General features: G+C 45.1%; 1 long non-coding RNA gene across 1 annotated transcript in view; it reads right to left on the bottom strand.

Moving 5' to 3' along the window:
* Window positions 1-8,276: 8,276 nt before the first annotated feature.
* Window positions 8,277-22,835, bottom strand: part of LOC140910320 (uncharacterized) — a 54,920-nt gene continuing 40,361 nt past the window's right edge. The window contains exons 2-3 of the long non-coding RNA XR_012158533.1: window positions 10,446-10,677; window positions 8,277-9,133 (exon numbers count right to left, since the gene is read on the bottom strand). This is a non-coding gene — a long non-coding RNA (uncharacterized lncRNA). The remainder of the gene's footprint in view (window positions 9,134-10,445; window positions 10,678-22,835) is intronic.

Genomic DNA, 22,835 nt, shown 5'->3' with positions numbered 1-22,835 from the left:
AGTGGGCCGTACCAGATGCAGAAAAGCGAAGATGCCTTATAGAGAGCCTTGGCGGCCCAGCATTAGATGTGATTCGCACCCTGAAGCTCATTGACCCTGGGGTCGGTGTGAAGGACTGCCTAGAGGCCCTTGAACACAACTTTGGGAGCGTAGAGGGCCCTGAAGACAGCTACTGTAAGTTCCTTAATTCCCGACAACAAAAGGGCGAGAAGGCTTCAGCCTACATACAGAGACTGGAGAGACTGCTTCAGAGAGCTGTCATGAGGGGAGCAGTGACTGCTGAGCAGATGGATCAGACCAGACTGGCTCAAATTGTAAGAGGAACTCAGTATCAGAACCCGATTCTACTTCATCTCCGGCTAAGAGAACGACGGGAACATCCCCCAAGTTACTCCCAGCTGATAAAAGAGGTCAGAGAGGAGGAAGAAAGGCAGGCTGCCAGTGAGTTTTGGGAAGCCCAAACATCGGAGCCAGCCAGCACAACACCACTGCAAATGGCCAGTGTACTGATGGTGAGCACCAGAGAGGAACTTGCCCAACAAATGCAGGTCCTGACGGAACGGATAGCTGAGCTGCAAAGTACCGTTGACCGAGTTAAGACTTCTAGGAATAAGAAGCCTCAAACTGTGGCGATTGAGAAGCCCGCACTTAGAGCCACCATCCCCCCCAGGCGAAGGGGGAAAGGTCAATTCTTCTGCTACCGATGTGGTCAGGATGGACACAGTGCTGCCAAGTGCCGTAATGAAGAAAACCCCTCCTTAGTGTATGGAAAGCTGAGGATCAGTTGGGAGAGATCCGGTAGCTGCCAGAGGGTCTGGGGACGGGGACCCCCCAGGTCTGCAGGATTTGAAGATTCCCCCAGAAAAGACTGTCCAGCTGGGATCCCTGCAGGACTGATAGGGCCTCGAGCAGAGGTCATGGTGAGGATCGAAGGGGTGGAGTGTAAAGCAGTGCTTGACACTGGATCTCAAGTGACTATTATATTTCAGTCATTCTACCAACAGATGCTTAGGCACCTGCCTATACAGCCACTGACTGGCCTTGGCCTATGTGGCCTCAGCATGGATGAATACCCCTATCAAGGGTATGTCATAGTGCACCTGGAATTCCCAGAGGAGGTTGCTGGGGTAAGAGAAGAGGTAGACACAGCTGCCTTAATATGCCCTGACCCTAAAGGGACTTCCGATGTGTCTGTGCTGATAGGGACCAACTCCAGTCTCTTCAAGGTACTCGCGGATTACTGCAGAAGGCGGGCTGGGGACCAGTACCTGAATACCCTGATGATCCATACGCTTTGTGCTGAAGCCTATAGGAAAATTGAGAGCGCTAAAAGGGACACATCTGAGCTACCGCTTGGGGCACTGAAGTACGCGGGCACAACCCCCTTAGTAGTGCCTGCAAGGACGGAGCAAGAAGTGCTTGTCATGAGTACCTGTCTGAAAGGCAGTAAAGGGACGTTAGCAATGATAGAGCAGCCGATGGGAGGAGAGCTCCCTGAAGGAGTGCTGGTCCCCAGTGGAGTCATAACCCTACCTGCTGAAGCCCAGGAAAGGGTGACTATACTGATTGCTAATGAAACGAGTCGTGATATTTTTGTGAAGCAAGGACAAAAGATAGCAGACCTCTTTGAGCCTGAGTCGATTGTAAAACCCCAGTATGAAACTCCAGTTTCGGCAATAGACCCAGCAAAGTTTGACTTTGGAGATTCACCAGTGTCCGAGGACTGGAAAGATCGCCTGAGGAAGAAACTTTGTGAAAGATCCAAGGTGTTCTCACTGCATGAGTGGGATGTGGGATGTGCAAAAGGAGTAGAGCACAATATCAGACTACATGACTCTCGACCTTTCAGGGAGAGATCTAGGAAGATTGCTCTCTCTGAGATGGAAGATGTGCGACATCATCTTCAGGAGCTGGCTGCGAATGGCATCATTACAGAGTCCCGCAGCCCATACGCCTCACCCATTGTGGTAGTCCGCAAAAAGAATGGGAAAATCCGGATGTGTATTGACTACCGCACCCTAAACAGCCGTACTGTGGTCGACCAGTACACTATGCCTCGAGTGCAAGACGCCTTAGACTGTTTGCTGGGAAGCCAGTGGTTCTCTGTGTTGGATCTTCGAAGTGGATACTACCAGATCCCTCTGGGAGAAGAAGATAAGGAGAAGACAGCCTTCATCTGCCCATTAGGGTTTTATCAGTTCGAACGCATGCCCCAAGGGATTTCTGGAGCACCTGCCACCTTTCAACGTCTCATGGAGAAAGTTGTGGGAGACATGAATTTACTGCAAGTGTTAGTTTATTTGGATGACCTGATTGTGTTTGGAAGAACCTTAGAGGAGCATGAAGAAAGACTTCTTAAAGTGCTTGATAGGTTGGAGGATTATGGTCTGAAGCTTTCAATTGACAAATGCCAGTTCTGCAGAACCTCAGTGAAGTATGTGGGTCACATTGTGTCCCAAGAAGGTGTGAGTACCGATCCTGATAAAATAGAAGCACTCACTACATGGCCACGTCCAAGTAACTACAGAGAACTCAAGACCTTCCTTGGATTTAGTGGCTACTACCGCAGATTTGTGAAAAACTATGCTACGATTGTAAAGCCTCTGAATGATCTTACCAGGGGACATCAGTCCAGCAAGAACAAATCTAAGTCCAAGAATAAGGGGAGGTCCCCAAAGCCTCCTGTGCAGAGACACAATGGCCCCTTTGCACCATTTGGGCCACGGTGGGATGAGAGATGTGAAAGGGCTTTTCGAGAAATCATTACTTGCCTAACTCATGCTCCAGTCCTAGTTTTTGCTGACCCAAGCAAACCATTTATCCTGCATACTGATGCCAGTTTGGAGGGTCTGGGAGCAGTCCTGTACCAGGAAGTGGAAGGCAAATGTAAACCGGTAGCCTTTGCCAGCCGAGGATTGTCTGATAGTGAAACTCGCTATCCCACCCACAAGCTGGAGTTTTTGGCCTTGAAATGGGCCATCACTGAGAAATTTCGAGACTACTTGTATGGTGCTCAGTTCCAGGTGTGGACAGACAACAATCCACTGACTTATGTGTTAACAAGTGCTAAGCTGGATGCTACAGGGCAGAGATGGGTGGCCGCCTTGGCTAGCTATGAGTTCAGCATTCAGTACCGATCAGGGAGAAGCAATGTAGATGCAGATGCATTGTCCAGGCGTCCGCAGGCTCCAGAAGTTGCTGTGATACCCACAGATGGAGTGAGAGCTATTTGCAGTGTGAGTCGCCGAGAGCCAGAGGCCCGTGAAGACTTTCAGGGATGTGTTGCAGAAGCTTTGGGCCTGCCCCCTGAATGCATGCCTTCTGCTTCGGTGAACTATATTGCATTAGACCAATCTCCTTTGCCCATGCTCAATGCGGCTGACTGGCAAGAAGCCCAGCGGCAAGATATTGACATTCGTGATACACTACTTGCCAAAAGGGAGGGGCGAAGCCCAGCTGCGGTTGTCCCACCTAACCCGGAGGGTAAACTACTATTGAGAGAATGGACCAAACTAAAACTGATTCAGGGAGTGCTACACCGAATGACCACTGACCCTTTACAAAAACAACGAGCACAACTAGTACTGCCAAAAAAGTACAGAGCCCTGGCCATGAGGGCCCTGCATGATGACTTTGGGCATTTAGGGATGGAGAGGACCCTGGAACTTATTCGTAGTAGGTTCTATTGGCCCCGAATGGCTGAAGATGTTCGCAGGAAATGTGAGACTTGCGCTCGATGTGTTCAAAGGAAAACTCTGCCCACGAGGGCTGCATATCTCAAGAACATCACCAGCAACAAACCTTTGGAGTTGGTATGCATTGATTTCTTGTCTGTGGAGGTAGACAAGAGGAATGTTGGAAACATTCTAGTAGTGACTGACCATTTTACACGGTATGCACAAGCATATCCCACACGTGATCAGAGGGCCACCACCATTGCTCGAGTATTGTGGGACAAATATTTCTCAGTCTATGGATTCCCGGCTCGGATACACTCTGATCAGGGGCGGGATTTTGAGAGTCACCTTCTGAAGGAGGTGCTGAAGATAGCAGGAATTAAAAAGTCTAGGACAACGCCTTATCACCCCCAAGGTGATCCTCAGCCCGAGAGGTTCAATCGAACCCTATTAGATATGTTGGGAACTTTGCGACCAGAGCAGAAGGCAACCTGGAGCCAGCATGTCGCATTTCTGGTGCATGCCTACAATGCCACAAAGAACGATGCTACGGGAGTCACCCCATATCTCTTGATGTTTGGGCGAGAACCAAGATTACCCATAGACTTGTGCTTTGGTGTATCAGAGGATGGAGATAGCTATGAAACTCATCAGCAGTATGTATCCCGACTAAGAGAAAAGCTGCGGGATGCTTATCGCTTAGCTACCGCTGCGGCTCGGAAGAACGCAGACCGCAACAAACATCGATATGATGCTAGAGTGCGTTCGCAGGAGCTCCAGCCGGGGGACAGAGTCCTGCTGCGAAATTTGGGTATTGCTGGCAAACACAAGATAGCTGACAGATGGAAGGCAATACCTTACCTGGTGATGGAAAAGCTGGGAGATCTGCCAGTCTACAAGATCAAACCTGAAGACGGTCCAGGGCAAATAAAGACGGTGCATAGAAACCTTTTGCTCCCTGTGGGGGAATTGGTAAGCACCCCTTGTGAGATGGGCCACGGCAGGGCCGCCGGGCAGAACAGAGGTGCTAGACCAAAGCCGCCATCCAACACAGACAGTGGGCCCCCTGCAGCTAACTTACCCCTATTCTGCACATCTGAGAGTGAGTCTGAGGAGGAAGACACAACCCTGGTGTATCCTGGGATGGAGACAAGATTTCAGTCTCGATCAGCTGAACCAAACGAGAGTTTTCCCTCTTCCGCCCTAAACCCAATGGCGGAACTATTTAGGCCCATTTCTGATACCCCGGTGCTGCTGATGAGACCCCCCTGTGATGACACACACAGGTTATTGGACAATGGGGACAGACAGGTAGAGGATGTCCTGGGCACCTTGGACCCTCCAGCGTTAGAACTAGGAGTGCAGGGGCCTACGCCAGTAGCCGAGGGACCCTCCAGGGAAGCCTCTCCATCCGTCACTCAAGAGGATGTTCCCCCTACCTCGGCAACAGAGATTCTCAATAGACGAGACAGGGTGATAAGACCAGTGAAACGGTTAACTTATGATGCACCTGGGGTGACTAGTGAGGAGCCAATACATATAGCACACAGGCTTGTGGAAGCTAAAGTGGGCTTCCTGAGGCCCTTTGGAGGAAACCAATGAGTTGGTATAAAGGGAGTGTGATTTGTCGGGACGACAAAGTCTCGGCTGGGGGGAGGATGTAAGCAGTGTCAGGATGAGCTCCACCCTGACATCTGGTGGTGAGGTGTGGCAAGTTGTGGAAAAGAACTTCAGGGGCCGATCTCATTTGCATAGGCACACCCACCACGCCTAGAATGAGACCATAGCTGCCCAAATGGTCACTTTGGCTGCTGTGGGATCCCCAGTGTCTCTGTTATTGGGGCAGGAAGAATAAATTGTTATTACCCTGATTATGGGAACTGTGCTTGGAACTGTACGTGGCCTTTTGTTATGATGGAGGGATTCACCATCAACTAAGTAGCACTCGCTAGGCAAGGGTCATGGGTTCCAAAACTGTGTGAATGGAGAGAGGCTGGGGACAAGTAGTAGTACTTGGTGGCATGGGCCCCTTGGTGAGGGCCTTACATGCTGATTGCACTTCCTCCTCTCTCCACTGTGGAATATCAGAGCTAATTTTGATTTCATTAGAAGTCTAGTTATAGGCTGCTGAGCTCACTTTGGGCTGACAGTGCACCAGCACTGGGGCTCCCCTACTATAAGCTGAATTCACCTAAGAGCTGAAATCACTGAGTGTTGTGTTAAGTAGTGGGGGAGCCTGAAGATATATTGTGGAGCAGTTTGCGGGACGGCTGGTGAAGCAATTCGACGCGGAGCAGTGTGTGGATGGCAGGAGCTGCTTGTGGGCCGTGGAGCTGAGTTCGTGGGGCAGCTGAGCGAAGGAGTTCGTGGGGCGGCTGGCGGAGCGGAGCGCAGCTGAGCGAGGGAGTTTGTGGGGCGGCTGGCGGAGCGGAGCGCAGCTGAGCGAAGGAGTTCGTGGGGCGGCTGGCGGAGCGGAGCGCAGCTGAGCGAAGGAGTTCGTGGGGCGGCTGGCGGAGCGCCGCTATGGAGCTATGGGGCGGTCAGCTTCAGATCACGTAAGGTGCCTCTTACCCCGTCCCATTTCCACCCAGGTTGGGAGGTAAAGCTCCGCCGATAAACTTTCGAACTCTGGGGCTGCCCTGACCAGGGACAGAGACTTTTGGGGCATTGGACTTTTGGGACTTTGGGTGATTTGGGGTTGCTGGACTCAAGAACCAAAGGGAAAAGGGCATGCCCCAATTTGCCTGGGGTGGGGTTGTTTTTGCTCATGGGTTGTGTTATGAATCCTGTTGGGGGTGTTTCCCCAACATAATGCCACATTGTTTCTCTCTGTTATTAAAAGACTTTTGCTACACTCAGACTATGTGCTTGCGAGAGGGGAAGTATTGCCTCTTGGAGGCGCCCAGCGGGGGTGGTATATATTTTTCCCAGGTCACTGGGTGGGGGCTCGAGCCGGTTTGCATTGTGTTATTGGAATGGAACCCCTAGATATTGAACCCGGCCCTTGTTGCTGCCAACTCTGACGGGCAGAAGGGTTACACATATGTTGATAGTTTGTTTCATAAAACATGTATGGGAGTGATCCAACTACCCTGTCACTGAACAGTAGAGTTGAAAAATTGTTTAGAGTGAATTAAGTAGCATTCTGTTCTACCAAAGGCTTCTGTTCACAGCCCTCATAAAAAGAAATAAAGTAAATATAACCCACAATATTCTATAAAAATGGTTTTGAACAACTGCAGAGTCACTACTCCAAGCTATAATTTTTTGGACTCTTTTTGCAGAATATTGTGGTATCTTTGTAAAAGGCTTGCAAGACCTCTGACTCTTAGCCCCTGATCCAATGCTCATCGGAGGGAGCCTTTTCACTGATCTCAGTGTACTTTGGATCAGGCTCTTAACTAACTGGATTATTTGACCCTTTCATTCCTTTTTCTAGCAACAGCAAGCATTGTACAATACAACGCGCTCAGTCACTCATTGATAAGCAAATTTGTTCCCTGAGATATATTTTGGATGTTACACTATGCTGCCACAACCCCAACACAGGAATACCCTTAGATATTTGCCCAATAATTTAACTCATCTTTAATTTATGGTAAGGGCCCAAGCATTCACTCTAGTAGTAAAGTAATGGCAAAGAAGTGAGAGATCTTTGTTCTAGCTTTTGGGCCCCAGTAAAAGATAAATAAAGGCTTGCTCTATGCACAAAGGCTTCTAACAGTGAATGCTTTGAATGTTCTGCCTATTTAATTTTTCTGCACAGTATAGGTGTTCACCATTCCACACAACATGCAATGTTAGGAACACCACCAAACTCATTTAGCAACATAAAACTTTTACTGTTCAGTGTGTAAAACGATTTGTCCCTGGTGGCACTAAGCTTAATGACACTGTCAGTAGCACAGAGTTGGCAATGAAGTAACCTACATGGGTAATTCATCCCAAATGGGGAAGCAAGGATACACATGAGGTTTTCATTTCAGTTACTGCCTATCTACAATAGAGGAAACACTAACCCGTCTGAGAGAGCAGCTTGATTTTATCGTGTGATCACATCTCTCTGAACTCCTCTCAGAAGAATGGGTTGCTACATAAATGTCTTATGCAAAGCTGCATACCTGGGGCGGGGGGGGAAAGCTTTAATGAATGATTGATAAGAAGTCATCCATGCTGGGGCCAGGGTGCAAGATAACAGAACAGTATTGATAAGTCCCAAATTTGTCTTCATAAGAGGGGAAGTCTTTTGTTAATGACCTTCCTGCAATGGAATCAGAGCCTTCACTTCCCTGCAGTACTTGATTACTTGTGGAGATGCTTCAGAATCCTTGAGTCTAATTGAAAAGACAGTTTGACGTGATACTTAACAGGAGTGTGTTTTTGGGAAATACTCTAAGGAGAGAGAAACAGCAGGGCTCAATGGGTGCACATGAAACTATGTCAAGGTTACAGTTACATAATTTACCTGGTAGCATGTGTAAAATATCCAAATAAAAGCACAGCTGTAAGAGAATTGAGAAAATTCTCAGTTTATTACATCTTCAATTCAAAAAAGAAAATTGGTGTCTTCACAAGTTACTGCCACGTTAGTTTGGGTTCTTACTTAAAAAAGTTAATACTTGCTAACTTTTGGAACACCTGTGACTTCCCAAAGTATGGTGGAAACACATTACTTGAGCAATTTAAAACTTTATTATTAATCATGTATATTACAATATTGCCTAGAGGCCACAACGAAGATTGGGGCCTATTGTGCTGTGCACCATACAAATAATGTACACATACTAAAAGACGGTTCCTGCCCAAAACAGTTTACAATCAAAAGAAACAAGACAAACTAAAGAAGTATTACTATCCCCATTATATAGCTGGGGAGACTGGGTTATGGATAGATTAGGTGACTTGCCCAAGGTCAGAAAATCTGTGGCAGAGCCAGGAATTGAACCAAAAACTCCGGAGTCCTAGTCCAATGGTAACAGGAAGGTCATGTGCCAGCAGAGGCCTTTAGCAGGGGTGAAACACTGTTAGCTGCCATAGTTACTTACAGAGTAATATAGTAATTAGAGATACTAATAGAGTTTATGGCCTTTAGCGATAAAACCATCCTTTCTCATAAACACATGGCTGGACGAGGCACTCAGAAACCATTGCAGGATTGTTTCCTGACACAAGGTTCTACAACATGAGCTTAATAGGCTTTTTCCACTGAAGTCCAATGGGAACTGAAGGAACTCAAAAGTTTTCAGGAGGAGCTCAACTCCTCACAGGGTTGAACAATTAATGAGGATTATATCCAGGTGATAGAACACAGACATTTGCTCCAATTTTGTTCTGACTTCATTTACATCCTTGCATGTTGGATTTTCATGTAGTTTAACCATAAAGAATGTCAGAAAGCTGTTTCCTCATTTCAGTTATGCAATACTGCAATTTAATGCACATCTTGGCAAGGTAGGCTGGAAAGAGACCCAACAGAGAAAGTGAAAACAAGGTATGTATTAATCCAAGCAAGCGTGCATATGTATTATCTTGAAATAATTTCGGAAGCTTTAAAAAACTTGATGCAAGGTTTAAGACGCCCTCCAACATCTCTAATTTATGTGGCTGGTACTTATAATGCTGATCTAGTCAGTTTCCACTGCCCTTGGAAGAATCCAAGAGGTCCATATTTCACCCTTTTAGGTTATTTACTGTATAGCAATTTTTATCAGATTTTCAGAATCTGTTGCATACAGATTTTGTACTTCTGCATGACAACTATCTTAGGTGGTATGCTAAATTTCATTCCATTTGGCTGTTCTATACTATACTATAACCGCATTCTTTTTCTGCAATATGTTTTGGATTTTGAGAAACATTTTACTCCCTGCCAAATTGCCGTATTACCCTGCAATCTAAATGTTAGCCTGAACGAAGAATAATACTTAGTTTAATTTAAAATGTATAGACCAAAAGTAAGACACCATATTGTGTATATACAGAAAAATCTCAGATGAATGGATAGTTTAAGGGCTCTGTAATAGGATATGGAAGATTTCACCTCTAGGTCTCAGATTTGGGTCTGAATCAATTTGAAAGTGAGCAAGTCATTAACATCTGATGCCTGTTTTATTGCCCTTCTGGAATTACTTGGTGATTTCAGTCTAGAGCCTAGTCAATAGGTGTCAACACCCCAAAAGAGCCCACAAAAGTGATATTCATGACAGTCTTACTAGCTGCTATGTGTAAGGTAAAGAACTGAATAGTTATAGAGGCTGAACTCCTTCTCCTCCATTAGGGTTTGATCCAAAGCCCACTAAACTCAATGGAAGAAGTCCCATTAATTTAGGTGGGCTTAGGATCAGGTCTTAGGGCCTGTCCACACCACAGCTCCGAAGTGAGTTTGTACCCAGCTACTGGTGTGGATTACTTTTGAATATGGTGTACACTCACATACCACATAGTTATTACTCAGTTAGTAATTGTGGGACCTAACAGTGTTTCCCTCTTGCCAGGGACATGTCTGTTGGCACATGTCCTTCCTGTACCATTTCAGCATGCTCTTAGTGGTTTTGGTCTGGCAATATAAACAGAAACTCCTAACTGTGCCTGTGTCAAGTGTTTGGCCAGTCCTCCCACCTATTTCCCTTTGCTGTTGGAAAAAAGAGAATACATTGCTTTAAACACTGCTGAATAGCTCCAACAGCTTGTATGTCATCCATGCACTGTACCATGCTGAGGCAGTATGGTATAGCATCCCACATTTTCTCTGGATCTACTGATACACACCTGGTTAAGCTCTGGAGTAGGTTTGGGTATACAAATACTGTTCAGTGAAGCAAATAAGCTGTAATGTAGATGCAATTTAAACTGGGCATGTTGTAACCAGGTCAGATGTCATGAAGTAGTTCCAAAATACAATTGTGGACAGGATCTTACAGGTGTTCTCTCCAGCTGGGATTGGAGAGATGGTGTTACGGGAGAGGTTTTTGGTCGCATGGTTCCCAGAACTGCATCTGTTCTGTGGATAAATAGAAAAGTTCATTTTCTCCGGCTGTCAATCCATCACTTTTTAATGAGCACTAAAGCCACTTATGGCTGAATGTGAATTTTAAAAAGCAAAGAAATTACTTTAAGGAAGAAAAAAATAACCGTTAGGTGTGATGCATGCTCTGTTCTCAAAGGCATAGGCAACTAACCAAACTTTCTTTCATGTGCCCCTTTGCTTCTACATATCAGAAGGGGCGTTACAGTGCATTCCACCTCAAACTGTGGATTTTCTTGCTTCTGTTTTGTTCCATCAAAACCTAAGTACTCTGTCTAAGGTTGATGGTTTGGGTTTTTTTTGTTTTTGGTGGTTTTTTTTGCTCTGTCTGTCTGTTCGTTCGTTTCTGGTTTTATTTGTTCTTTTTCTTTCTCTGTGTGACTACATATGAATATAGAGCTAAAAAAGAAATTATCTGTGGAGCAGCTATCTGTTTTCCATAAGGCTGAAGCTATGTTCTGGTTATAAGTACAGTTTCGTCCCCTCCAGCAACTTTTCCCCAAAAGAACCAATCCTCCTGAAATGTCACGTGCCACATCTCAATCCAGAGTACAGCTTTTTGGGGAAGTTGGCGGGTGAGACCAGAGAAGGAGTTTCATGCTTATTTTTAAAATGTCCATCTGTCAGTATTTTAGAGTGTATGTAAATGTGAAATAAACATACTTAATATGGGTGAGATTTCCAAAGCTGCTCGTTGTTGGGCCTAAATCTGCTCCCAATTAAAGCAATGGCTCTTACTGGCTTAAATGGGAGGAGAGGCCTATAATGAGTGCTTTTGACAATCTTATTGCTATAGTAACATAATCCATAAATCATACTGCTACTAGGGTGAACAATGGTTCAGTAAATGACGCCTTTTTAAAAGTCACCTTCTGTTGTATATTTTTTTTAAAAAGTAAACAAATGAAATAACTGAGAATTACAAGTCAAAAGAATCATAGAATATTAGGGTTAGAAGAGACCTCAGGAGGTCATCTAGTCCAATCCCCTGCTCAAAGCAGGACCAACACCAACTAAATCATCCCAGCCAGGGCTTTGTCAAACCAGGCCTTAAAAACCTCTAAGGATGGAGATTTCACCACCTCCCTAGGTAACCCATTCCAGTGCTTCACCACCCACCTAGTGAAATAGTGTTCCCTAATATCCAACCTAGACCTCCCTCACTGCAACTTCAGACCATTGCTTGCAATTTGTGAATACTATCACAGGAGAAACTCCTAGCTTTGCTATTTCTCATCTGAATATTTACTACACCTAGACAATGTATATGTGCCGGAGACTATGATTTTTGTTGGTTTTATAAGTAGATTTTTACTAAGAGAAAAATATGACTCATTGTTTAAATCTATATAGATAGCTATACTGTTTAAAATAGTCACATTGGTTGGGGTTTGAATTATTCCAGTTTACTGAAATAATGTTTGATATATTGGCTAGCATTTTGCTCGGCCAATGACATTCTAGCAGTCACTATAATTCATAGCTGAATGAAATGACCTGATTAGAACCAGAGAAATAAGGTAAAATATTTATATATTAAAAAAAGAAAGAAATCACCTGAAACTCCAGAACACTTTGTCTATTAAACCTGGTGATCTTTTCACTAACCTCATCCCCATATTTTTAGCATTGCTGCTCTTCATAGTTTGACTATTGAACACACAACAGAACAAAAACCTGAGAAAAATCACATTGCTCTGTTTAACACATCTGACTTGCATTTCAGCTCATAACTATAGCTGTTCATAACTGTCTTTCCATAAAATGTTTTACTGTACACATCTCCAGGTCCAAAGGATTTATTTTTCTTAGATCCCTATCTGAGGAAAGTTTGGCTGATGGCTAACACATATAGCTGTAATGTCTTCTGTGTATGAATCATCAAAGTTAATCCAGTAGTGAAGAAGTGCTCTGAAATTTTTTTTCTCCCAGTTCAGAGCTGCATGTCCTTGTTTGGAGCACAGAACACTGTCGTGAGTCCTAACAATTTTGCCCTACTAATCCATCTCAATCCTAACCTGTGATGCTGTAGCCAGCTAGCACCAGTTGGACAAAAAGTTCTTTCTTTACGTTGGAAGAGTCATATTCAGAAGAGAAGGGATGTGGGGAATAAAGCAATTGGTCAAATGTTACCAGTGCTTAATTTGTGTCAGGGCTTGCCAGGGCTGAGCCCCAGCACCTCTAGCTTTGGCAGTTCAAAGCCCTGGCACCTCTGGGCTTGTGCATCAGTTATGAATGTAAAAAAATTGCTTGAACCCCAGCACCTCTTTCATTGTAAATTAAGCACTGAGTGCTACAACTGTAAGAATTGCAATATTAGAACACAGGACCAGCAGATGTTCTCTCATGCTTTATAGTATGTTCTCAGAGAATTTTTTGCTCAGTTCATGCTACATGCCAGAGGTAAATCAAACAATAACATCTATAATAATGCCTAGAAGCTATTGCTCCATATATGTACACTCCACTCCATCAGTTTGGAAGTAGGTATACTAACTCAAAAGAGAAATTATTTTCTATGACACTAATTGCTCAACAGAGGGATTTCCTAGAAAGCAGGAAATCAGTTTGTAGTTCCTCTCTCTAGTACTGCCAAGGTCAAGAAACACAGCCATAGCTATAAAAAACTGGTTTCAGACAGACAATATGATGATGGAGGAAGGAAAGATGGTTTCAGAGGGTAGGTATGGGCCAGTAAGAATTGTGGGGTCTGAGTCCCCATTAAAAAAATACTGTCAATCTTCAGCAAGTACCACATTAATGGAATCTAAGCTTATAACTCCCATTATTGTTTATGAGAGGGTAATGGATATCTCCTTACCTTTTAGCCTGAAAATTCACCTGTGACAATACAGCCCTATTCAGGTCCCTGGGACTTTAAGCCAGTTAAAAGGAAATGGATGAGATAACAATAGCAAGATTTGGCTCAAACTGAAGAGTATTCCTTTAAGGTTGATTTTTAACTTTGCACAAAACTTTTCAATGGCAAAATGCTCAATTTAATGAACTTTTCTTTTTCTTTTTTGCAGTATATTATGGCATAGTATTTGCTAGAATTTAGGTATAGAGCAACCAGAACCCATCTTCAGATGTCACGGGACAGCAACAACACCATGAAAACTAGATACAAAAGACATGGAGTTAAAGTCAAAACAAAAATGCATTCTAAAGAGAGTATGCTTCAAGCCCTTCAACTCCTTCATAGGAAAAAACCACTCAGAAAAAGAAGCACCTGGCTATCTCTAAATCAAAGCAGAGTCAAGATCTAAACTCTGATTCTCCAGAAGGCAAAGTCTTATTCTTAAAATTAGCGATATGTGAATTGGAATTTTCTAAAGATCTGGTATATCATTTTGAGAGGACAGGAAGCTGGTACAGTCAGTCTATGAGGATCAAGAGGCGGAAGCATTAGAGAAGCTATTCTCAGCTCAGTTCTTGTCTATAATGGTATATGGGGTAGTTACCTCACTGAACACAAAAGTTCCCGAACTCAGAATAGAGATAAGGATGGTGGGGGGGAGTTCAATTGCCCAGGAACTACTTCCCCTCAGAAGTAAACAAGGTACGACGTCTGTTCCTATCCTCGTCACTCAAAGAAATTTATAAAAGCAGAATGGGTGTTTCTTAAAGAGAGCAGTTTTACAACAGTACTTAAGGTAGCTGCAACAGCAGATTTAAAACCCCTGTGGGAAGGAACCATTTTTACTTTATGCTTGGTGCTATACAATGCAATGAGAACCCAGTCCAGTCTAGGATCTGTGAGCACTACTGTCATGCACACTTAATAGCTACTGTAGCTTCATCAGAAGGGGAGTTTCTGATGAAGGAGGCTGATGGGTACTGGCCATAAAAACCACATCAGCTTGTAGGTGTTTTACCAACTTGAAGAAATGATGGATTTATGGCTAAGGCACTGGACTGGGACTTAGAAGATCTAAGGTTGTGTCCTAACTCTGCCTCAGATTTCATATGTGATCTTGGAAAATTCATTAATGTACAGAAGGTACTACAGTGCTGAATGCCATAGGAAACTTAGAAAAATGGCCCAGATGAGCTGTAAACACAAACTGCTTGGGGAAAAAAGAGACTTTACAAAGCTGGTATACAATATTTCATTAGCAGAATCACTTGTTATGGACACTTCTCCTAATGCTCTGATTCACAATGTTTTTTCGATGCCATCTAAAATCAGCTCTTAAACAAATATGGTGGCAGCATTCATGGAACACGGATTCAAATCATAAACAGCTCACTACTGTCTTATTGTGAGTTAGACTGTTCTGAGAGTGACTGGATAAAGCTGTGGTAGGGTTTATTGGTATGAAGGAGAAAACTCTACTGTCTTTAAAAGTACTAGACCTGCCCCTCCATAGATTATTTTATACAGGTGATAGCCATTTCACAGCCAGCAGTAGCACAGATACTGAAAAGAAGGACCAACCATGCTAGAAGAGAAAAAGGTAGAGGATTTGAAAAGGAAAGTTGTCACGGTTCCTCCCCCACTCTGAACTCTAGGGTACAGATGTGGGGACCTGCATGAAAAACCTCCTAAGCTTATCTTTACCAGCTTAGGTCAAAACTTCCCCAAGGTACAAAATATTACACCTTGGACAGGCCGCTACCACCACCAAACTAATACTGGTTACTGGGGACGAGCTGTTTGGACGCGTCCTTCCCCCCAAAATACTTCCCAAAACCTTGCACCCCACTTCCTGGACAAGGTTTGGTAAAAAGCCTCACCAATTTGTCTAGGTGACTACAGACCCAGACCCTTGGATCTTAAGAACAATGAACAATCCTCCCAACACTTGCACCCCCCCTTTCCTGGGAAATGTTGGATAAAAAGCCTCACCAATTTGCATAGGTGACCACAAACCCAAACCCTTGGATCTGAGAACAATGAAAAAGCATTCAGTGTTTTACAAGAAGACTTTTAATAAAAAATAGAAGTAAATAGAAATAAAGAAATCCCCCCTGTAAAATCAGGATGGTATATATCTTACAGGGTAATTAGATTCAAAAACATAGAGAACCCCTCTAGGCAAAACCTTAAGTTACAAAAAAGATACACAGACAGAAATAGTTATTCTATTCAGCACAATTCTTTTCTCAGCCATTTAAAGAAATCATAATCTAACACATACCTAGCTAGATTACTTACTAAAAGTTCTAAGACTCCATTCCTGTTCTGTCCCCGGCCAAGACGACTACAGACAGACACAGACCCTTTGTTTCTCTCCCTCCTCCCAGCTTTTGAAAGTATCTTGTCTCCTCATTGGTCATTTTGGTCAGGTGCCAGCGAGGTTACCTTTAGCTTCTTAACCCTTTACAGGTGAGAGGAGCTTTCCCCTGGCCAGGAGGGATTTCAAAGGGGTTTACCCTTCCCTTTATATTTATGACACGCCCCCCAAATCTCAGCTAGGGTGAAACACTGGCTGGGATTTCTTCCTGGAGCTCTAGGAAAACAGAGTTAATAAGACACATGCATCTCTAAATATACTACCAAGTACATAAAGACTAACAATATTTTCCACATCTCAAGGACGATTTTAACCAGTTGATTCTGGGAAACTTTCACGGGAGAGTGCATCAGCCACTTTGTTAGAAGCTCCTGAGATGTGTTGGATGTCGAAATCAAAATCTTGGAGAGCTAAACTCCACCGAAGAAGTTTTTTGTTAGTTTCTTCGACGGTGTGAAGCCACTTTAGTGCAGCATGGTCGGTTTGCAGGTGGAAACGCCGTCCCCAAACATATGGGTGTAGCTTTTCCAGAGCGTAGACAATGGCATAACATTCTTTTTCAGTGACTGACCAGTTGCTTTCCCTCTCAGACAGTTTTTTGCTGAGAAACACTACAGGGTGGAATTCTTGATCAGGTCCTTTCTGCATTAAAACTGCTCCCACACCACGCTCGGATGCATCTGTGGTTACTAGGAACGGTTTGTCAAAGTCTGGGGCCCTTAGTACAGGGTCAGACATGAGGGTCGCTTTAAGCTTGTTAAAGGCCTTCTGACACTTTCCGGTCCACTGAACAGCATTTGGCTGTTTCTTTTTGGTTAGGCCTGTCAGTGGGGCAGCGATTTGGCTGTAGTGCGGTACAAATCGTCTGTAATAACCGGCCAAGCCTAAGAAGGATTGAACCTGTTTCTTTGACTTTGGGACAGGCCACTTTTGGATAGCATCCACTTTGGCCTGTAGGGGGCTGATAGTTCCTTGACCCACCTGGTGTCCAAGGTAAGTCACTCTGTTTAGGCCTATTTGACACTTCTTAGCCTTAACAGTTAGTCCTGCCTCCCTTATGCGCTCAAGGACTTTTTGTAGATGTTCCAGGTGGTCTGCCCAGGAATCCGAAAATATGGCCACATCGTCAAGGTAGGCGACTGCATATTCTCCTAATCCCGCTAGGAGACCATCTACAAGTCTTTGGAAAGTGGCGGGTGCATTTCGCAGCCCGAAAGGGAGTACATTAAATTCATACAGCCCGAGATGTGTGATGAAGGCTGACCTTTCCTTGGCAGATTCATCTAGCAGTACCTGCCAGTACCCCTTGGTTAAGTCCAAGGTAGAGATGAACTGGGCCCGTCCCAGTTTCTCTAATAGTTCATCAGTGCGTGGCATTGGATAGTTGTCTGGGCGAGTTACAGCATTTAGCTTACGGTAGTCCACGCAAAAACGTATTTCCCCATCTGGTTTGGGAACTAGAACCACTGGAGATGCCCATGCACTTTCAGAGGGGCGGATTACACCCATCTGTAACATATCCTGGATCTCCCGTTCTATAGCAGTTTTAGCTTGAGGAGACACCCGGTAAGGGTGGACCCTAATTGGGTGAGCATTACCTGTGTCAATGGAGTGGTATGCCCGTTCAGTCAGTCCTGGGGTGGCTGAGAACGTTGGCGCGTAGCTAGTGCACAGCTCCTGGATCTGCTGTCGCTGCATATGCCCAAGGGTCATGGAGAGGTTCACCTCTTCCACACCACCAGCACATTTCCCTTCGTAATAGACACCTTCAGGCCACTCAGCGTCGTCTCCTCCCTGGGCTGTAAAATGACAAACCTTTAATTCTCTGGAATAAAAGGGCTTTAGAGAATTAATATGATACACCTTAGGCTTTCGGTTGGAGGTGGGGAATGCTATGAGATAATTAACAGCTCCCAGGCGCTCCTGGACCACGAATGGCCCTTCCCACGATGCTTCCATTTTATGGGCCTGGAGCGCCTTTAAGACCATGACCTGGTCTCCTACTTTGAAGGAACGCTCTCTGGCATGTTTATCATACCAGGCTTTTTGCTCTTTTTGAGCATCCTGTAAGTTTTCTCTAGCAAGGGCTAAAGAGGTTCGGAGGGTGTTTTGTAGGTTGGTTACAAAGTCCAGAATGTTAGTTCCTGGAGAAGGTGTAAATCCCTCCCATTGCTGCTTCACCAACTGCAATGGCCCCTTAACCTCACGGCCATATACAAGTTCAAATGGGGAAAACCCTAAACTGGGATGTGGTACAGCTCTGTAGGCAAAGAGCAACTGCTGCAATACTAGGTCCCAATCATTGGAGTGCTCATTTACGAATTTACGTATCATGGCCCCCAAAGTTCCATTAAACTTCTCCACCATGCCATTTGTTTGATGATGGTAAGGAGTGGCAACCAAGTGATTTACCCCATGAGCTTCCCAAAGGTTTTTCATAGTTCCTGCCAGGAAATTAGTCCCTGCATCTGTGAGGATGTCGGAGGGCCAACCTACCCTGGCAAAAATGTCTGCTAGTGCCTGGCACACACTTTTAGCCCTGGTGTTGCTTAGAGCTACTGCTTCCGGCCATCGGGTGGCAAAATCCATGAAAGTCAGTATGTACTGCTTTCCTCTGGGTGTCTTTTTCGGAAAAGGACCCAGAATATCCACAGCTACTCGCTGAAATGGAACTTCAATGATGGGGAGTGGCTGGAGAGGGGTTTTGACCTGGTCTTGGGGTTTTCCCACTCTTTGGCACACCTCACAAGACTGGACATAGGTAGAAACATCCTTGCCCATTCCCTCCCAGTGGAATGACCCCCCCAAACGGTCTTTGGTCCTGTTCACCCCAGCATGGCCACTAGGGTGATCATGGGCTAAGCTCAAGAGCTTGGCCCGGTATTTAGTTGGAACTACCAACTGTCTCTGAGGATGCCAGTCTTCCTGGTGTCCCCCAGAAAGAGTTTCCTTGTATAAAAGTCCTCTTTCTACAACAAACCTGGATCGATTAGAAGAGCTGAGAGGCGGTGGGTTGCTCCGTGCCGCCGTCCAAGCTCTCTGGAGGCTTTCATCTGCTTCCTGTTCGGTCTGGAACTGTTCCCTTGATGCTGGAGACATCAGTTCCTCATGGGATTGTGGACCTAGGCTTGGTCCCTCTGGAAGCGATATAGGGGATGGAGCTGTTTCTGTTGACTGTGAACCGCTCTCCGCTGGTGCACTATGTTGGGATTCAGGCTCCGGCTGAGCCTCTTGTGTAGGGTTATCGGCTGCTGCCAGTTCAGGTTCGGTGGGGCCCTCTGGTGTTGAGGTTGCAAGTACTGGATTCAGTGCTGGCACGGGGTCTGGTGTTGGTTGTTTGGCTGGTTCCGGTTCTGGGACTGGTTCCGTCTGGGTCTCCGGGACTGGATCCACTACTGCTGTTGCAGACATTGGCCTGGGGTCCAGGTCCATCACCTCTGACTGGGTCCTGATAGAAGTTTCCGGAACAGAGCTAGGCCTCACGGCTTGTTTAGCCTGGTTGCGGGTGACCATTCCCACCCTCTTGGCCTGCTTCACATGATTGGCCAAGTCTTCCCCCAACAGCATGGGGATGGGATAATCATCATAGACTGCAAAAGTCCACATTCCTGACCAGCCCTTGTACTGGACAGGCAACTTGGCTGTAGGCAAATTGAAAGAGTTGGACTTGAAGGGTTGAATCGTCACTTGGATCTCTGGGTTGATTAAATTGGGGTCCACTAAGGAAGCATGGATAGCTGACACTTGTGCTCCGGTGTCCCTCCACGCGGTGACCTTCTTCCCACCCACACTCACAGTTTCCCTCCGCTCCAAGGGTATCTGGGAGGTATCTGGGCCTGTGGACCTCTGGTGTGATTCCGGTGCAATGAACTGTAATCTGTTGGGGTTCTTGGGGCAGTTGGCCTTTACATGCCCCAGCTCGTTACACTTAAAACATCGTCCAGCTGACGGGTCACTGGGGCGAGGAGGGTTGCTGGAGAACGGGGTGGTGGGACGATAAGGGGTCTGGAGGGTTCTTCGGGAGGTAGGTGGGGCTTTGGGCGGCCCCCGGTAATAGGGTGTGGTCTGGGGTGGTCCCTTCTGGTCTCTGCTCCAACTGCGACCAGTTTTCTTCTTCTCTGCCACCTCCACCCATCTGGCTCCAATCTCTCCTGCCTCAATTACAGTTTTGGGTTTCCCATCTAGGATGTATCTTTCTATTTCCTCAGGAACACCCTCTAAGAATTGTTCCATTTGCATTAGGAAGGGCAAATTTACTGGAGATTCAACACTTGCTCCTGATATCCAGGCATCCCAATGTTTTACAATGTGGTAGGCATGTCGGGTAAATGACATGTCTGGTTTCCACCTTAGGGCTCTGAACCTCCGACGAGACTGCTCGGGTGTTATCCCCATTCTGACTCTCGCCTTGGATTTAAACAGTTCATACTTGTTCATGTGTTCTTTAGGCATTTCAGCTGCCACCTCAGCTAAGGGTCCACTGAGCTGCGGCCTCAGCTCTACCATGTATTGGTCAGTAGAGATGTTGTACCCAAGGCAGGCCCTTTCGAAGTTTTCTAAGAAGGCCTCAGTGTCATCACCTGCCTTGTAGGTGGGGAACTTTCTGGGATGGGAAGTGGTACCTGGAGAAGGATTGCTAGGGTTTGTTGGTATATTCTGCTGGGCCTTTATCCTCTCCATCTCCTCCACATGCTTCCTCTCTTTTTCCTTCTCCTCCTCCTTCAGCCGCATGAGTTCTATCTGTCTTTCATGTTCCCTTTGTTTTTCCTCAGCCTGAAATTTGGCTAATTCCAGCTGTAGTCGAGCTGAGGATTTGGCCATTCTAACCTCTCTGTTTTTAACTAACTTTACACCCGAGGTTTAGAAATAAACAAACAAAACTTGGCTGTAAAATTTTGCTGTGCTGGAATAGAATACCTATTCTCTGATAGTGATTGTCAGCCTACAGAAAAAGACAATTCCCTTGTCTCTGCTCTGGGCCCAAATTAAAGCAAAAAACCTCCAACTACTTGGAAAACTGCTTACCCAGCCCAAAGAAAAAAAAAATTTCTTTTCAAACCTGTGCTCCTTGTAAAACAAAAAAAAAATCAAAATCCTAAAAAAACCCTGCCACTTTTGTCTCCAGGCAAATGGGTAGAGCACACACCCCCTATTTACTTTTAGGAAGAAAAGAAAAAAAACCTCTGGGTTGGAAGACTGTGAATTTCCCTGCAGGAGTTAAGTACCCTGCCTCCAGGCAAAGAAAACCTGCAATTCACAAGATAATCCCCTTTTGTCTCTGCTTGGCCACAAAGCAGAGAGAAACCAAGCTGCTTTCAGTTTCAAAGCTGCTTCTGGACTTCCTAAAAATTCCTTTTTAAAATCTGTATTTCTAGTTCAAAAAATCTCAGCTGGATCTCAAAATGATTTCAGGTTAATCCCACCACTGTGCCACCATGTCACGGTTCCTCCCCCACTCTGAACTCTAGGGTACAGATGTGGGGACCTGCATGAAAAACCTCCTAAGCTTATCTTTACCAGCTTAGGTCAAAACTTCCCCAAGGTACAAAATATTACACCTTGGACAGGCCGCTACCACCACCAAACTAATACTGGTTACTGGGGACGAGCTGTTTGGACGCGTCCTTCCCCCCAAAATACTTCCCAAAACCTTGCACCCCACTTCCTGGACAAGGTTTGGTAAAAAGCCTCACCAATTTGTCTAGGTGACTACAGACCCAGACCCTTGGATCTTAAGAACAATGAACAATCCTCCCAACACTTGCACCCCCCCTTTCCTGGGAAATGTTGGATAAAAAGCCTCACCAATTTGCATAGGTGACCACAAACCCAAACCCTTGGATCTGAGAACAATGAAAAAGCATTCAGTGTTTTACAAGAAGACTTTTAATAAAAAATAGAAGTAAATAGAAATAAAGAAATCCCCCCTGTAAAATCAGGATGGTATATATCTTACAGGGTAATTAGATTCAAAAACATAGAGAACCCCTCTAGGCAAAACCTTAAGTTACAAAAAAGATACACAGACAGAAATAGTTATTCTATTCAGCACAATTCTTTTCTCAGCCATTTAAAGAAATCATAATCTAACACATACCTAGCTAGATTACTTACTAAAAGTTCTAAGACTCCATTCCTGTTCTGTCCCCGGCCAAGACGACTACAGACAGACACAGACCCTTTGTTTCTCTCCCTCCTCCCAGCTTTTGAAAGTATCTTGTCTCCTCATTGGTCATTTTGGTCAGGTGCCAGCGAGGTTACCTTTAGCTTCTTAACCCCTTACAGGTGAGAGGAGCTTTCCCCTGGCCAGGAGGGATTTCAAAGGGGTTTACCCTTCCCTTTATATTTATGACAAAAGTAAATCCAGGGAAGTCCCTCGAGTCAAGCCTGCTCATCTACCAAGCATTACTGGATCTAGCTCACATCAAAGGAAGCAACTCATCTAGGGATTTCAACAATTGTTCCATCAATGGCAAATAATCACTTTGGACTGATGGGTACTGGAAATAATTCCAAGGGGTATACTACAGAGTTCAGGAAAATACTAAGGAATGAGTTCATAGCGATCTAGCTTTCCCAAGACCCTCAAGAGTAGATGATGGTGCAAGAAGTAAGGTCTTGCCTCTTGTCACATTATAGTAATGGAGCCAGTTCCCATTTGAGTGGCTTGCTGTTGTTGAGAATAGACAATTTTCTTCATTGCTCCCAGCAGGAAGAATCTGCACTGTCTTAGAACTCAAATGTGAAAAAATGCACCAAGAAGATCAAATGCGGTATGGAGATAGACTCAAGAAGATCAATCTATTTCACTTATCAAAGAGATGATGAAGGGGTAACTTGATTACAGTCTGTCAAGCTTCTGTTCCCTGTAAGCCTCCCTGTAAAGGTGATTTG

Source organism: Lepidochelys kempii, chromosome 4 (assembly GCF_965140265.1).
Source record: "Lepidochelys kempii isolate rLepKem1 chromosome 4, rLepKem1.hap2, whole genome shotgun sequence".
Lineage (NCBI taxonomy): Eukaryota > Metazoa > Chordata > Testudines > Cheloniidae > Lepidochelys > Lepidochelys kempii.
This window is presented reverse-complemented; position numbering and strand designations above follow the sequence as displayed.